We start from the raw sequence: 18,695 nt of genomic DNA, 5'->3' as shown, positions 1-18,695 counted from the left end.
ATGCGCCTAAATTGCAATGCCCTTCAGAACTGTGTTACACCAAAGACTGCCTGGTGTCTGAGGCTTGAGTCCCTAGATAGTCTTAAAGCCCTTAACACACTGAAATGCTGACAAATTAGTCAGAGTATCATGTAACTATCTAATCCTCAGAGTTTCCATTATCATAGATGACACACACACATTTGGTTTTCTGTACATAGACCATTACTCCACTTATTCCATTGTATTTGAGTCTGTCTCACAAGCTTCTAGTTCTACTCAGGCATAGTGCTTTGAGGGGTTTGCCAAGTTCTTACTGAACACATAGGTGTTGCTGAGCCCAGTCTGACAGCTGCTGTTCTCGTTTAATGACTTTGCCAGCAACTCGATAACTCACTTGGCCATTGGCTGGAGTTTGCATGTAGTCTCGCTTCTTGTAATTTTATGATTATGGAAAAAAGCCCTGCTATCCCCATTTAAATCAACTGAAGGGAAATTTTACCCAAGGCAAAGAGGGAAATACTGCACATGAAAGTTTGCCTTAATTGTTGATATATCTATGAAATATGAGAATCTTTGAGATAGAGGTTAATAAGTCGATCAAAATGGCATTTGGGTAGTGATAAAGCTTAAATTTGAACTTAATTTCTCCTCTCTTCCATAATCCCATTATAACAGAAGTTGACTGAAAGAAAGGTAACCAAAGGCATTTCTTTATGGAGATGAAATGGTTACATTTTCTTTATAAGTAAATTGGAGACAGAGCTGAGTAGATTGTTACAGACCCATACAAAGTAGGTATGTAGACATTGGATTGGTTATTTACTATTATGACTGGTGGGAGACAATACTCTATGAATCTCTCCTTTGTCTGCACATCTTGTGAGCAAGACACTAAACACCCTTTAATTCCACATTATATTTTCAAGGATATTTGTGCAGAGAATATCTTTGAAAGATAAAGGTATTGTCTTTCCTTCTAACAGATCACAGATGTCCTTACTTTTCAGTATAATAAAGATAATGTCCCCTTCCAGAGCAAAGATCAGGCAGGTTTGCTTACTACCCATTATAGAGTGTTTGGGTTACCTAAACTCAGCCTTCTTCCGCTGTGGCACTAGTTTACTGTGTGTGTAGGATCAGCCTCGTGGGATTTGAGGAGCAAGGGGAAAGACACAACCATAAAGATCTGTTTCCATGAGTAAAAATGTCTTACATCTCTGACTCAAGAGTCTTTTCTCAGATCCAGAAGTGTTAATTCTTTGGGCTAACTTTTAAAGGCAACTTCATGTCCTCTATTTCGAAGGTTTGGGAGGGCTGTTCATAATTGCCCTTGTACTGTTTTATGGTATTCAACTCAGGTAGACTTTTAAAATTGAAAGATACCTTTATTATTCACCATTTATTTTATTAGTCAGGATAGGTTATATATGCTATGATAGCAAATCAACCTCCAAATCTCAGTGGAGAAACACAACCATAGTTTATTTCTAGCTCACACAGCATTCAATGAGAATTAGATAACTCTCTAGGGATGACTCCATCTTTTATCCTTTCACATGATGATTGGTTTAGATGTTCCAACCTGGGATGTTTCCTTCTGAATGTGTATACTCCTAGGTGGAGCAGGGGATGAGAGTAAGTGAGAACACCTACCCATCCTTGTGCCTTGACTCCTATCACTTTCTGTTCATTGGCTGGAGCTAGTCAAATGGCTCTACCTCTATGCAAGGTGGCTGAGAACCTTAGGGGAAACCATGGCAAAAAAAAACACAGTTAAAAAAAATCAGTAATCAGTAATGGCTTGGTTCCCTGGAGTAGGAAATGGCAACCCACTCCAGTATACTTGTCTGGAAAATCCCATGGACAGAGGAGTCTGGTGGGCTCAATTTTATTGGTAAATACTCCAATAAAAATTTTAAAATAAATAAATAAATAAAATAATTTGGCTTGCCTAATTATTCTCATGTTGGAACTGCAGACACGACGGAAGAGACATAGCAGCAGTAGCATAATAAATTTTAGTAACTGCTACATGTGAATTCATGCTTCCTTAAAAAAAGGATCTTTGCTATTTTTGTCTGATTATTCTTCCAGATAAAACTCAAAATCCTTTTTTGCACATTAAAATTCTCTAAGAACTTTTGGCATTCTTACTGGGATCAAATTAAAGCTATAAAGTAATTTAGGAAGAGCTGGTATTTTTATAATATTAATCTTTCAATAAAGAAACAGGACTATATTATAATTTCTGTAGCAATAAAGATTTGTAATTTCTTTAAAAAATTCATATACATCTCTGAAAATTATTCACAGGTATTTTATGTTTTTAATTGTTTCTTGTGAATGTGTTTCTTTCATCTAATCACTTTGTACACTTGATTATGAGAGATGGAATATGTTTCTTTGAACAGATTGGTGAGCTAGGTTAACCTGTGGTAAAGCTTACTGAGAAAATGCAGAAGGAAAAACAGTATAGAAACCAAATGTGAATAATTGCATGCATATGTATAAATAATTTTAAAATATAAAGCAAATATTATGAATAATCATGCACTAATTTGAAATCAGAACTGATGTGGCTACATTTCTGGAAAAAAACAAAATGCTAAAGTTGATTCTTAGTCAAATAGAAATAGAAAAGAAACAGAAAACTTGAAAGTAAATTGAAATGGTAATCAAAACAGTTGTCTCTATAAAAGCACTAGGCTACATGATTTTTTCAGGCTAATCCTACCCAACTTTCAAAGAACACATTCCGAAAACCATCTTATTTTAGGTTGTTCAAGAAATTAGTCAAAAATTGCTCAATACTTCTTACAAGGACTATAACTTAGATACCAGATACCAAAATCTCAGAGACAGAAAAAAAGAGAAGATTGTAGGTCAATTTTATTTATGATTAGAGATGAAATATCTATAATAAAATCATGTAATAGTAATTGTATGAGCTAAACTTACAGTTTTAGCATTTTGACTGATTTAAAGTATATGGTAAGATAACTATTCTAGTAAAATACATTGGAATTAATAATATCTTGAATGCTCAATCCTTTTGCACATGTAGTTAACCAAGTTCCTCTAAGTAAAAGAATAATGGGAAAAATTAATATCAATGTGATAATACTCAGCAAAAGAGAATGTGTGTGATTCTACTGATTGTGTGGTAAATCCTTCTGCAATTAGTTGATTTCCAATTCTTTCTTTTCAACAGTATTGGGGAAATACCTAATAGAAGTTGACTGATGATGAAAAATAATTTTTAATTTTTAGGTTACTATGTGGTTTTGATGAAGGAGTACAAAGAATTGAATGACATTTGCAAAACAAATTCCTTTCATTACCATATTTGTTTATGTGACTAAAGTTCCGCACTTAATGCCTATGAAAGTAGAAAACAGAACTGATGTTGAGCATTACCTCATTCTAGCAATCATTACTGTTCTATCAGACAGATATATGAGTGCCAAGGGAGAAGAAGGGTGCTGTGAAGAATTAGCGGATTGTTATTGACTATTAATACTATGCATAAAATAGATAACTTTTGAGAACATACTGTCTAGGACAAGGAACTCAATGCACTGTGGTAACCTGAACGGGAAAAGTGAAAGTAAAAGTGTTAGTCTCTCTGTCATGTCCGACTTTTTGTGAACCTATGAACCATAACCCACCAGGCTCCTCTGTCCATGGAATTCTCCAGGCAAGTTACTGGAGTGGGTTGCTGCTCCCTTTTCCAGGGGATCTTCCCAACCCAGAGACTGAACCCATGCCTACTGTGTTTCCAGCCTTACAGGCAGATTCTTTACCATCTGAGCCACCAGGGACCTGAATGGGAAAGAAACCCAAAAGGGAGGGGATATATGCATATGTATGGCTGATTCATTTTTCTGTACAGCAGAAACTAACACAACATTGTAAAGCAACTATACTCTAATAAAATTAATTAAAAATATTCTGTCATACATTAACTGACTGGGGAATAAAAATACCTTTACCCATTAATTGAGGTGTATAAACAAATAAAATGTACTTTCTTGTTTAAAGATGTTTACAAAAATTGTGACATTGTTTTGATGAATTGCCAGTTATCAGTAATATTAACAAATCATCTCGAAAGAGTCTTCAGCCTAGTTTTGTTCCCTGTAAGCTCTCACTTGATGCCGAAGCTGCTGACCTGAGAAGCATGCTCTAACATGCTTGAGAACCTGCTTATGTAACTGTCTGGAAGAGCTGTGTCCCATAGCATGGGGGCACTGAGGCCACACTGGTCCCATATGTTCCACCTAGGTCAGGCACTAGGGCATCATTAGGAAGACAGAGAAACTATGGAAACTAATTGTGCAATCAGGTGACATGATGTTGACATGATCAGAGACAGAACTTAGTCTTCTGGAGTCAGTAACCACGAATAAAACCACAAGAAATGAGAGAGATGATAGTCTGCACAGCCTTTTCCTTTTCTATAGTTTTTTCGAGTACAATCTTAATGTCTACTCTTCAAACTTGATCAAGTACTTGCCTTTTTCAATGAGGCTGTAAGTATAAGATTATTGAGTGGTTTGACTCAAAATAGTCTTTTCATGAGTGTAGAATTCAGGCAGAATGGAAATATACCTGTACTTCTTTGATTTGAGTTAGAGGTGAGGGATTTTAATCATAATGAAAGTCTGAGTACACATTTAATAACCTCATTACTCAGTATAAAAATTTACTGTAATCCTATCAAACTGAATTATTTTTGTTTTCAGTCACTCAGTCATGTCCAACTCTTTGCGACCCCATAGACTGCAGCATGCCAGGCTTCCCTGTCCATCACCAGCTCCAGGAGCTTGCTCAAACATGTCCATCGAGTTGGTGATGCCATCCAACCATCTCATCCTCTGTTGTCCCCTTCTCCTCCTGCCTTCAATCTTTCCCAGAATCAGGGTCTTTTCAAATGAGTCAGTTCTTCACATCAGGTGGCTAAAGTATTGGAGTTTCAGCTTCAGCATCAGTCCTTCCAAAGAATATTCAGGACTGATTTCCTTTAGGATGGACTGGTTGGATCTCCTTGCAGTCCAAGGGACTCTCAAGAGTCTTCTCCAACACCACAGTTCAAAAGCATCAATTCTTTGGCATTCAGCTTTCTTTATAGTCCAACCCTCACATCCATACATGACTACTGGAAAAACATAGCTTTGACTAGACGGATCTTGGTAGGCAAAGTAATGTCTCTGCCTTTTAATATGCTATCTAAGTTGGTCATAGCTTTTCTTCTAAGGAGCAAGGTTTTATTCCAAGTAATATATTTTATTCCAAGTAATATCATAGCTTTTATTCCAAGTAATAACATCATTAATATTAATAACAATACTAATATTGTTAATAGCAACATTAATATCATTTTTTTCAAGTCATAACATACTCAGTACAAAAATTTACCGTATCCCTGTAAAACTGAATTATTAGGCTTATGAAATTGACATTTTGATTTAAATCAAATCTAAGATTTAAAATAAATGTTACAAATATACATTTTATTTTAAAAATGAACTAGGATTTAGTTATCAATAAATCAAGCATGATTGCTGAATTATGTCAATATTTCAAAACTGGATGTATACCTTGAAAATATTTTATTGTGAAGTCCTCAGTTTGCAAGGATTTCTGGAAAGTCTATTCCTGTTTTTGGACAACTTTATACTTAACTAGAGGCTCCCCTGGTGGCTCATATGATAAAGAATCTGCCTGCAATGCAGGAGACGTGGGTTCAATCCCTGGGTCGGAAAGATCCCTGGAGAAGGGAATGGCTACCCGCTCCAGTGTTCTTGCCTGGAGAATTCCATGAACTGACAAGCCTGATGGACTACAGTCATGGGGTCGCAAAGAGTTAGATATGACTGAGCAACTAACACTTCACACTTCATGCTTAACTAGTTCCAGTAGGATATCTAGCATTTTTCTGTTTCTGTGGGGAGATTTAAACTTTTGACATTTTTATTCCCACGTTGGAACTTTTGCTAACTTAACTAGCCCTAGAGGAAATTTGTTCCACTTGCTTCATGAATATAGTCTCATTCTGAATTGTGTAATACCAATTTGAAAATTATGTTGTTCATTCATGATGTGGTTAAGAGAGCAGGCTTCAAAGTCAAACTGCTAATGTTTCCATTCCATTTCTACCATTTAATAGTTACTTCATCTTGACCTCTCATAGCTTCTGTTTTTCTCATATGTATATCAGGAATAATAATTAGATAATTAAAATAATACACATAAACAGCATAGTGGGTGGTGGCAATAAATTAGTCAATAAATTCTAGCTTGTATTGTTATTGTATGTAGTCATCTATCAATTTATTCCCAGCCTACATTTATTGCATTCAGAGTTGAGGCTCTTGGAAGTTAGAGATAAAGACTTTGCCCCAGTCATCAATGAACTTACTGTCCAGTTGAAGAGACAAGTAAATAAATTAATGCAATTCAGTGTCTAAGCAGTAAGACAGAGAGTGTTATGAGCCACTCATGGGTGGGATGTGAAGGCCATGATTACTTGGAGGAGGTGATAACTGGACTAAGGTTTAAAGGATGAGTGAGATTTTTAGGGCAGTAAGTAATAGTGTTGCAAGCAGAGGAAATAGGAACTGGTGACTAAAAATATATCTGAATATGATTCATTCATGTAAAAATCTTGTCTTAAAGTTTATTGATACTGTTTGCGAAATCGATGTTCTGTTTGTCAACCTGTTTCTCACACTCCTACTTTTAACTTGAATCCTACTGGACCATGAGCATTTTGAACTTGGATGGCCTCTTCATGACTAATATAATGGCTGGAACATAGCAGGAGATGATAGGTGTTTACTGAACTGAATGAGGGAATTTAGTCTTATGAGGGAAAGTCTTCTGGAAATAAAGCAGAATTTCTAATCCCAAAGAGGGTTAGCAAGGGAGAGATTAACTGTAAATATAAGGTGTATTGCAGTGGGAAGGTCACTCAAATTCAGATAGAAAAAGCCAGCAACTCTGTCTTTTTGAGGCAAGGCACTCAAAATACATTTTTGGAATATAGGATAAGTGTAAATTCAGGAACAAAAGAGCATTGTAAAAGTATGTTCATCTTTTTCACTTACTTTCTTTTATTAGTATAAACAATTGAGAAATCTATATGGTCTCATAAATATGAGATTGAAAATAAATATGAGATGATAGCATAATTTAAAACATGTAAAGGATGTCTAATTTATTGAACATTAAAAAGATAATCAAATTTATAAATAATAGCATAAGCAACTTTGCAAACACTTCATTGTAGGACAAAAATACTTCATACTGAGGAAGTTTTCGGTATCAGTATATTTTCTGAACAGGGTAGAGTCTAAATAGATAAATCTCAAATGAGAAATTAGGAACATTTGTCTGTATTGACTATGAAGATCTGAGCAGTAAATTGATCTCCAAAGGAAATTTTTAGACTTTGATTTTCCCACTTCAGAGAATTTGTACTTATCTTGTTATCATTGTGGTGCTAGCTACAAACCCTGTATAATTGTACCAACAACTGAAACAGTATTTTCCACTGTTTTTGTGGCCTTGATGATCATTGTTTCATATCAAATTATGGAAATAAAGCTAAGTAAGGAGAAATGGTTGGGTAGTTGGTGGCCTGCATTTCCTATGCTGTCATTGTCTATGGCAAATATGACGATTAAGTCAGCCTTCAGTTCAGTTCAGATCAGTTGCTCAGTTGTGTCCAACTCTGTGACCCCATGGACTGCAACATGCCAGACCTCCGTGTCCATTACCAACTCCCAGAGTTTACTCAAATTCACATCCATTGAGTCGGTGATGCCATCCAACCATCTCATCCTCTGTTGTCCCCTTCTCCTCCTGCCTTCAATCTTTCCCAGCATCAGGGTCTTTTCAAATGAGTCAGTTCTTTGCATCAGGTGGCCAAAGTATTGGAGTTGCAGCCTCAACATCAGTTCTTCCAATGAATATTCAGGACTGATTTCCTTTAGGATGGACTGGTTGGATCTCCTTGTAGGCCAAAGGACTCTCAAGAGTCTTCTCCGACACCTCAGTTCAAAAGCATCAGTTCTTCGGCACTCAGCTTTCTTTATAGTCCAACTCTCACATCCATACAGGACTACTGGAAAAACCATAGCTTTGACTAGATGGACCTTTGTTGGCAAAGTAACATCTCTGCTTTTTAATATGATGTCTGGGTTGGTCATAACTTTTTTCCCAAGGAGCAAGTGTCTTTTAATTTCATGGCTGCATTCACCATCTGCAGTGATTTTTAGAGTTCAAAGAAATAAAGTCTGTCACTGTTTCCACTTCTCCCCTTAGCGTGAATGGACTTTAGATTGGTTCTTCCTAAGTCTGGGTTCCTGATCTCCTTTTCCTTAGAGCATTTACATCAGAGAATTTGTCAGTTCTTTTTCTGCCCCTTGAAAGTGAGTGTTGCTCAGTTGTGTCTGACTCTTTGAGACCCCAAGGACTTCTCCAGGCCAGAATACTGGAGTGGGTAGCCTTTCCCTTCTCCAGGGGATCTTCCCAACCAGGGATCGAACCCAGGTCTCCCACACTGCAGGCAGACTCTTTACCAGCTGAGCCACAAGGAAAGCCCAAGAATACTGGAGTGGGTAGTCTATCCCTTTTCCAGCAGATCTTCCCAACCCAGGAATCGAACTGGGGTCTCTGTCATTGCAGGCGGATTCTTTACCAACTGAGCTTCCAGGGAAGCCCAGAGATGTATGTAGATCACTTAAAAATCTTTTGCCAGTTTTATAACTGAGAAGTTTCTTTTCTGAGAGACTGGAGAGCCCTCATCTATGGCCTATTCAGTTCAGTTCAGTTCATTTCAGTCGCTTAGTCATGTCTGACTCTTTGCGACCCCATGAATTGCAGCATGCCAGGCCTCCCTGTCCATCACCATCTCCCAGAGTTCACTCAGACTCACGTCCATCGAGTCCGTGATGCCATCCAGCCATCTCATCCTGGGTCGTCCCCTTCTCCTCCTGCCCCCAATCCCTCCCAGCATCAGAGTCTTTTCTAATGAGTCAGCTCTTCTCATGAGGTGGCCAAAGTACTGGAGCTTCAGCTTTAGCATCATTCCTTCCAAAGAAATCCCAGGGCTGATCTCCTTCAGAATGGACTGGTTGGATCTCCTTGCAGTCTAAGGGACTCTCAAGAGTCTTCGCCAACACCACAGTTCAAAAGCATCAATTCTTCAGCACTCAGCCTTCTTCGCAGTCCAACTCTCACATCCATACACGACCACAGGAAAAACCATAGCCTTGACTAGACGGACCTTAGTCAGCAAAGTAATGTCTCTGCTTTTGAATATACTGTCTAGGTTGGTCATAACTTTTCTTCCAAGGAGTAAGCGTCTTTTAATTTCATGGCTGCAATCACCATCTGCAGTGATTTTGGAGCCCCCCAACATGAAATCTGTCACTGTTTCCACTGCTTCCCCATCTATTTCCCATGAAGTGATGGGACCAGATGCCATGATCTTCTTTTTCTGAATGCTGAGCTTTAAGTCAACTTTTTCGCTCTCCTCTTTCACTTTCATCAAGAGGCTTTTAGCTCCTCTTCACTTTCTGCCATAAGGGTGGTGTTATCTGCATATCTGAGGTTACTGATATTTCCAGCAATCTTGATTCCAGCTTGTGTTTCTTCCAGTCCAGCATTTCTCATGATGTACTCTGCATAGAAGTTAAATAAGCAGGGTGACAATATACACCCTTGATGTACTCCTTTTCCTATTTGGAACCAGTCTGTTGTTCCATGTCCAATTCTAAATGTTGCTTCCTGACCTGCATACAGATTTCTCAAGAGGCAGGTTAGGTGGTCTGGTATTCCCATGTCTTTCAGAATTTTCCACAGTATAGCTGTGAAAAGAAGAGAGGTGAAAAGCAAAGGAGAAAAGGAAAGATATAAGCATCTGAATGCAGAGTTCCAAAGAATAGCAAGAAGAGATAAGAAAGCCTTCTTCAGCAATCAATGCAAAGAAACAGAGGAAAACAACAGAATGGGAAAGACTAGAGATCTCTTCAAGAAAATTATAGATACCAAGGGAACATTTCATGCAAAGATGGCTCGATAAAGGACAGAAATGGTATGGACCTAACAGAAGCAGAAGATATTAAGAAGAGGTGGCAAGAATACACGGAAGAACTGTACAAAAAAGATCTTCACGACCCAGATAATCATGATGACGTGATCACTAATCTAGAGCCAGACATTTTGGAATGTGAAGTCAAGTGGGCCTTAGAAAGCATCACTATGAACAAAGCTGGTGGAGGTGATGGAATTCCAGTTGAGCTATTTCAAATCCTGAAAGATGATGCTGTGGAAGTGCTGCACTCAATATGCCAGCAAATTTGGAAAACTCAGCAGTGGCCACAGGACTGGAAAAGGTCCGTTTTCATTCCAATTCCAAAGAAAGGCAATGCCAAGGAATGCTCAAACTACCACACAATTGCACTCATCTCACATGCTAGTAAAGTAATGCTCAAAATTCTCCAAGCCAGGCTTCAGCAATACGTGAACCGTAAACTCCCTGATGTTCAAGCTGGTTTTCGAAAAGGCAGAGGAACCAGAGATCAAATTGCCAACATCTGCTGGATCATGGAAAAGGCAAGAGAGTTCCAGAGTTCTGCTTATTGACTATGGCCTATTAAGGGCAAAAATATATGAACTGTTATTTAAGATAGTGAACTAAAGCCAGATTTAAAAGTCTCCCCAACTCAAAAACCGAATACTGTAAAGGAAAGTCATTAGGAAAAACAAGAATCTGACACAAAAATTCTAGCAGGAAGTAAACAATTCAAAGGAAGTGGCTAATCAAAGAACAAGCAAAATTTCTAAGAGTTGGCATAACCTTGATTGGAGCAGCTCCGATCAGCTACTAACTTTCCTATTGAGAAACAGCAACAGTGAATGTCAATGTGGAGATGGAAGTTAGAAAAAAGCTGTGTTTAAACACAATTTTGAAATACCTAGTGCACCAGGGACCTGTGGCAGAAGGAGAGACAGAGAGATGATGTGAACAGACATGGGAGAAGATGGATGTGGAAATGCACTTGAAATTGATATCCTCTTTCTTGCCTTTCTGGTTTGTCAGAGAAAATGAATTTGCCCTATTTGGAGACTGCTGGTGAGACAAAAAAGGAAGAAAGAAGACAAAAGGATCCTCAAAATATTAAATACTCACGACTACAGGAGCAAATAGAAATTAGGTGAAACAGCAGGCAGATCTAAGAGGAGATCTAAGACTAGGTCTTCCGAGGGAGACAAGGAAAGAGTTGAGCTAGGAGAATCTGGTCAAGTTTCCTTCACCACACTGCGGACTCTTTTAACATAGAGGAAAACAAAACAGAAATGCAATAAAGCCAATTTTCTCTCTCGTTTTGGTGAGTAAAACCACCTTTCTCTCTTCCCTTGGTGAGTAAAATTGACTGATGGCAAAGGAAAGGTAAAAATGTGGCTAGGGAAAAACGCAGGCTGACGTCTCTAGGGACTCACACTGAATTGGAGGAATTGTTTCAATTTCGAATTATCCATGCTGGATTAAGATAAATTTAAGATTAGATAGAACTGGGGCACAGAATATTTAGCAAAATCCCTGAAAACACAGAAGAGCCCAGTCTTGCTTACAAGGATGGCTCACAGTGCCAGCTGGAACTTATTTTTCTCCAACCCTAGGTAATAAGACCTGAGGCTACAGTAAATAGAACTATGAAAGTACAGTGTGGAAATGGATTCAAGAAGAGTACACCTAGATTCCACCAGACCAAACAGCAGATGTTGACTCAATTGCTCAGTTACCCTTCTTGCATAAGCAACATACAAATGAAACAAATAGTATGTCAATCTGGGGTCTACATAAATAAAATGTAGTAAATACGTTAGGGGAGAAGTGGGGTGTCAACTTTTTGTCATTGCATGGACTGTAGCTTGCCAGGCTCCTCTGTTCATGGAAGTCTCCAGGCAAGAATACTGGAGTGGATTGCCATTTCCTTCTCCAGGGAATCTTCCCAGCCCAGGGATCGAACCCAGGTCTCCCGCATTGCAGGCAGATTCTTTACCATCTGAGCCACCAGGGAAGCCCAAGAATACTGGAAGGGTAGCCTATTCCTTCTCCAGCCAATCTTCCTGATCCAGGAATTGAACCAGTGTCTCCTGCATTGCAGGCAGATTCTTTACCAGCTGAGCTACCAGGAAAGCCCCTAACATACAAATGAAACAAAAAGTAGTATGTCAATCTGGGATCTATTTAAATAAATATAGTAAATATGTTAGGAGAAAAGTGGGGAGAAAAGAAAATAAAAATCATTGCAGAGAAAAATACATTTAAAAATTATTTCAAAAGTAAACATAACCCGGGGGAAAAATAAACTTCTTCATGAAAACATCTAATTATTAAAAAATTTACAAATAAATATGAGTTTAACAAGATAATCTCAAAGATAAGATTGTGAGAGATGACATGAGTGGAACCATTTAGAAGAGAGCTGGAGCAGCCATTCCAGTGGAACTGCCTGGTATGTCCTGTTTTCCAAACCTTTGAACTGGGCCAAACTGCCGATGTTCCAAGAAGGCATGAAGAACAATAATATCCCATTGAAAGGACTGATAAAAGTGCACTTTTACCCAGTGATCACTTCACCTGATTGATTAATGAAGTACTAATCTCGCTTTACCTCTCTGACTAATGAGCACTTCACCGGATTGATTACCTCATCTTGCGCCAATAAACCTTCCTCTTTTTTTTGCCATGTTGAGTGGTATGCAGGATCTTCGTTCTCCCAACAGGGATCAAACCGATATCCCCTCCAGTGGGAGTGTGAAGTCTTACCAGTGGACCTCCAGGGAAGTCCCAATAAACTCTTCTTAAAAACAGCTTATCTCATCTCCCTCTCTTTTCCCGTAAAAATGCTGAGCCTCTCCTGTCACTGGGACACTACTTGGGTTTTTACTTAAATCTGAGTACCTTGAATTGCAAGTCTCTGATCTCAGATACATGCTTTGCCTCTTGAACTGGAACTCTTGTATGGTTTTATTGTTGTTTTTTGTTTTTGTTTTTTTTAGGTTGATAAGAGCATAAAAATTAGATTAAGAATGAAAAAAAGAAAAGGTTTCCCAGAATAGGAGGCATGTTTGTTAATTAGCTATTGAAAGATTGAATGAACAGTACAAAATGTTAAAACTGAAGCTACCAAACAGATACCAGAATAAAATGTAAGCCACATTTCAGGCATTCTGAAAGAATCTTCAAAGTTGATGATTCCAGGAGCAGTTCCACAATCCTTGAACTCCCTCACTGACCTGGAGAAAATAAAAGAGCAGAGTTAGTGAGTGGATGTATCAGTAAACACAGAACTATCAACAGCAGGCCAAGAGCGGCCCCGGAAGACCACCTGGAAGGGTGAGGAGACTCCACACTTGAGAGTGAGTGGATGTGGGCGAAATGGCGGGAGGAGAAGCACGGCCCAAGTCAGGGGAACCATGGTGAGACAGACTCACCAGGGGGCCCACAGAAGGTCACCGAGAGCCCACGAGAGAGAGAGAGAGAGAGAGAGAGAGAGAGAGAGAGAGAGAGAGAAGGAAAGAGAGAGAGAAGGAAAGAGAGAGAAAGGGAGAGAATTTTTGACATATGACAGGCCCACTCACTAAGTAGGAACTTTCTATCCTATTCCCTGCCCTGTCTCTTTTTCACTGGCTGAGTGGAAACTACTGCCAAAGACTCAGGAGGAAGTGAGCTGAGAAAAAACCAGAAAGCAACTACCCTCGCTTTCGTCTCAATGGGACACCCTGCCAGTAAAAGCCTTAGGCCGCCAGAAGTCCCACCTTTCTATAAACATTAAAGTGCTGATTACTGCCTTGGACCAAACGGATTACATTTCAGTAATATATTCAGGTGACCATAGACTCATTTTATATGTAAAGTGAAAAAAAAATCATGAAGTTTGGTGAATTTTTATCCAGTGGTAGGGAAAAATGTTTCCCCCATTAAAATGGAAAACCAAGAAAGTTAGGCTTTGATTACATTCCATGCTGTTTTTGTTCAATGGAATATAACAACTGTCACCTATCTCCTAGTAATTTTCCATCCGTTTTTCTCCATTTGACCAAAGCCCTAGTGAGGAGACTGTGCAGAGCTGATCCTGTTTCTACTGAGAGGGGAAATGATAACCTCTGTTCATTTGTATAGTGCTGAGCATGTAGGAAGCCGAGTGGGTATGTCTGAGTGATCTGATATGGTAACAAGAGGCCAGCTTTCCTAAAGACAGACAGGGGAAGGAGGAAAAAGATGTTTGTGGATCTAGGAGATATGTATTCTGTAGCTGTCTGAGTCCCTACATAAACTCTGTAGCAAACTCCCAATCTCAGCTTTGGAAACATTAGTAGTTCCAACTCTACTTTTGAAATTAAGGTGGGCAGAGTGCTGGGCAATCATATTTTCCCTCAAACTGTTCTTTTGCAATTTTAATTTTTAGACAAACCGTCTGCTCCAAAGTTAGCAAAATGTCTGTGGGAAAGGCATGGGTGTACTAAGCCAATGGTAAGGTTGAACACGTATTGCCCTGGGAATGCCAGTAGGCTTACATTCTATCAGCCTTGAAATTACCTTGGTGATTGTATCTCATGCCAATTTCTAGCATTTATCTTTCAGACTTGGAAATGTGATCTTGGCAGCACTGAGATCAGATGCATTTCATGGGAGGAGATTCCCAGAAACCAAGTTCAAAGCATTGATATCTGAAGCCAAAATGGTAATTTGACAGTTTACGATGAGAAAAGGAAAAAAAATCTCATGGGGGATGGAATGCTTGTCTTGGCACCAGGGCTTTTTTCTCCCTGTGGTCAGGCAACCTGGGTAATACAATTATAAGCCAAAGGTGCTTGGCAAGAAGAAGGAGTCAGCATGAAGGGATATTAACTGTGGGCTTCTATGGACCTTGCAATGCTTGAACAAGGAGGTGGTTATGAAAGTTTCCCTTTAAATATTTATTAGCTGCACAACTGTTTTCACCATCTTTCTTTTTTATTTTTTTACATTATTAATTTTACACTGGAGTATAGTTGATTAACAATGCTGTGTTGGTTTCAGGTGTTCAGCAAAGTGACTCAGTTATACCTGGACATGTGCCTATTCTTTTTCAAATTATGTTCCCATTTAGGTTGGCACATAATATTGAGTCGTTCCCTGTGTTATATAGTAGGCCCTTATTGGTTATTTATTTTAATCTAGCAGTGTGTACATATCAGTCCCAATCTCCCTAACTATCCCTTTACCCCATATGCCTAATATTTCACAAAAGCAAATGTTAAAAAAGAGTACAACATCTCAAATTGCAAAAAAATACTGTTTAGGTAGGAAGAAACTATAAGGAAAGTGTACATAGCATAGTAACACAGTTATCTCTGCTCTTATAAATATGAATATTTCCTTCTTTATGATTTTCTACAGTCAGAATATTTTAAATTGTGGTATATTTTTTGTTTTTAATCATTTCAGTAGAGTTTGGCTTCATTTGTTTCTATTTTTAAAGTCCATTTAGAAATGAGAAATGAATCTAAAAGTTTTGAGGAAAGGAAGGGAATTTTACGAAGTTTTTGTGTACCTTTATATTTTACAAAGCCCTCCAAGTATTTAAAGACTTACTGAAGACATGAAGAAAGAAAAAGAAAAAGTGTAAGCTTTATACTATTCTTCATTGTAGATTAGAAGAGTGTGCTAATTTTAGTTCTGAGTTTACCCAAATCATTCTTTCACATTCATTAGATTTTTTTTTTAAGGCTCACACCATGTCCCAAGTCACTAAATCTATAATGAAAAGAAAGAAAATAATGGAATAGAGTGTAGCAGTCTTTAAAATGCCAAAGCTTTTCTTTTCAGCTGTTGCAAATTTTCTTAATATCTCAGGGCTATGGGTAGAAATGGAATTCACAAACCAAGACAAATCAAGCCTCCTAACTGGCAGCCAACTTTTTTGCCTGGTGTGATATCCATTTTTCCCTGGCTTTATGTTAATACCAATTGCACTTATATACTTTTCTTCTTTCAAATAGCCAAGTTTTAAGCCTGCAGCTCCAAAAGTGGAAGGATAAACAAAAGCTTAGAAAGAGTTTCTACAGAGTAACCTTTGTGTTGGATGGTGCTCCTGCCTTCTATTAATAATTAGGCTGTTTCCCAAGGGTGGAAATGTCGTAGACAACATTCTTTTACAAAGGGGCATTTTTGAATGCTACTGGGACTCTGATTCACTGCACCTCAGGTTAGGCCAGCAACAGACCCCCTACCTTCTGTGAATTCTACAGACTAAGACAGACAGTAGTACAAGCTAGTCTTTACTAGGAGTTTGACAGTTTGGAGAACTTCTTTCCTATTACTTAGCTCAGTTTTCTCTGGAACAACCTTGGTTCTCAATAACCCAAACAGTATGGGTTTTGGGTGATGAAGGGAGTGACAAAATACAAAGTATTTAAGAAAGAAAAAAAGAAACAAATGCACTAATGGGTAGTTTATCTCATTGCTGGTTCTCTTCCTTAAAGCAATGATTCTAATGCTTTTAATTTTCTTTTTTTGAGCTGACAACAGTCTTACATGAACAAGAGGTATAACTGCTAATCATAGATATATATTTTAATGCTGAAAATAAGAAAAAACAAAAAACAAAACTCTGAACAAAAGTAGCCTAGTACATTTAATGACAGACTGAGAAGATGGGTTCCAAATAGCCATCTTCCTGGAGCTGAGGGAAAAGTTTCAAATTCCACTGAGGTTGAGAAATCCCGATTTAAAGAGATCATTCAGAGTTTGAGAAAGCAATGTTCCAAGTATTTAATTCAAAGTAGCAATTTTAAGTATAAGGGATATCAATTTGGAACTATCCCTAAGTTGGAGGCTCTGTGAGCTGTTTAGTGTGCCCTTTGTTGAATACTCAGCCTTACAATAAGTTCCAAAACTGGAAAGGTCAAATCCTACATACAGGCTCAGATGATGACAGTTTGGCTAGCTGACTAAGACAATGACAAGGCCATCAGACATTTGAACCATGGCCATGGCAGAAATTTGTTTTGTTACACTTGGTTGATAAAAGAAGTCATAAATTGCTGTCTTGGTCACTTGCCAGCAGATCCCAGGGCAACACCCCATTCTTGGAACTCTCAGCATGGGGGCTTATGAAAGTCAGATCCTTCCTCTGTCTGCTTTCCTTCCACTCCTTCCCAAGCTCCCTCACTTCTGCTTTCTCCTTGACTTTATTTCTGTAGTCTTTTTCTTTTTTCTCATAACACTGACCTTGATATCTGATCCAGAAGGTCTGTGATCTCATTTAAAATTGCTTCCAAAAACAATTCCAATAGAAAACCCAACTTCCCCTCCTTTTTGGTAGAGAGGGTTCCTCTTAGAAACACAGTGTCTGGTTCTTACTTCCTGGATCTGAGGGGGACATCTCAAATTCCACTGAGGGGAAGGTTGTCTTCTTGAATATTTGTTTTGTTACACTTGGTTGATAGAAGAAATCATGAATTTCCTTATAATCTCCTAATAGGATACAATTAAAGGTCTTCAAACAGTCCCTGTTTTACCATATTCTAAGAAAAAGATTGTGAAGGAGTTAAGGACATGCCATCCCCAAATATGCTGCTTTGGCATCCTGATTATTTTGAGCAAAAAGTACTCGGAAGTCAGCTGGTACAAGAAGGGCACTCTGACCTCCTCTTTTCTTCTTGAAAGCAGAAGGTGAAACTCCTGTTTAAGAGATCCCCTCCCTATACCAGGAGGAAAGAAGTATTCTCATCACCAGAGATGTGGAACCCAGATTGAGAGAAATCTGAACAAACAGATCTTGTCAAAATAACTCTTGTCTTCATTTAGCCTACCCATATATTTTAGTTACTTTTCTACAACTTCTGCTATTTTTTTAACCTGGCACTTAGGCACAACTGTTCCTGAGTCCAGCTCAGCCTGTGTGCTGCATGCTAACAAGGTGCTGGGTCAACAAATAGTGACTTTATTTGGAAAGCCAGCAAACTGGAAAGATGGTGAACTGATGTCCCAAAGAACCACCTTACATTAGGCAGAATCCAGGCTTCTTTTATACTAAAAGGGGAGGGAAGCTTTTGTTGCAAACTTCTTGGTGCTGGAATCCTTTGTTCTTGCAGCCGTCCCCCTAGGTCTGGTCACAATGTTCTTATAACCTCCAAAGACAACTATTATTTTCTGTTCTGCAACTTTTTATCTCTGTATGAATGGAAGTGTTATACCTTTAAAGGTCAGAGCTTTCAGAATGTGCTAGCATGTATATTTCAGGCCATATAGACAACATTATTTTACAAAGATGCAGTCAGCATGACCAAACACAGGCAGCAAAGCAGAAAGGTTAGAGCTAAAGCAATAGATCTAACATGGAGACAGGTTTGTTCTTCTCTGTTCCATAGCCACTTCTTTGGATCTTCATTTTTCTTGTGAAGACTCCCATGCACATGTGAAAATTACTAAATAAAATTTATATATTTTTCTCCTTTTAATATCTAGTCAAGGCTATGGTTTTTCCAGTGGTCATGTATGGATGGAGAGTTGGACTATAAAGAAGCTGAGCACCAAAGAATTGATGCTTTTGAACTGTGGTGTTGGAGAAGACTCTTGAGAGTCTCTTGGACTGCAAGGAGATCCAACCAGTCCATCCTAAAGGAGATCAGTCCTGGGTGTTCATTGG

The sequence above is a fragment of the Ovis aries genome, chromosome 10 (assembly GCF_016772045.2).
Source record: "Ovis aries strain OAR_USU_Benz2616 breed Rambouillet chromosome 10, ARS-UI_Ramb_v3.0, whole genome shotgun sequence".
Classification (NCBI taxonomy): Eukaryota; Metazoa; Chordata; class Mammalia; order Artiodactyla; family Bovidae; genus Ovis; species Ovis aries.
Note: the sequence above shows the minus strand (reverse complement) of the source record.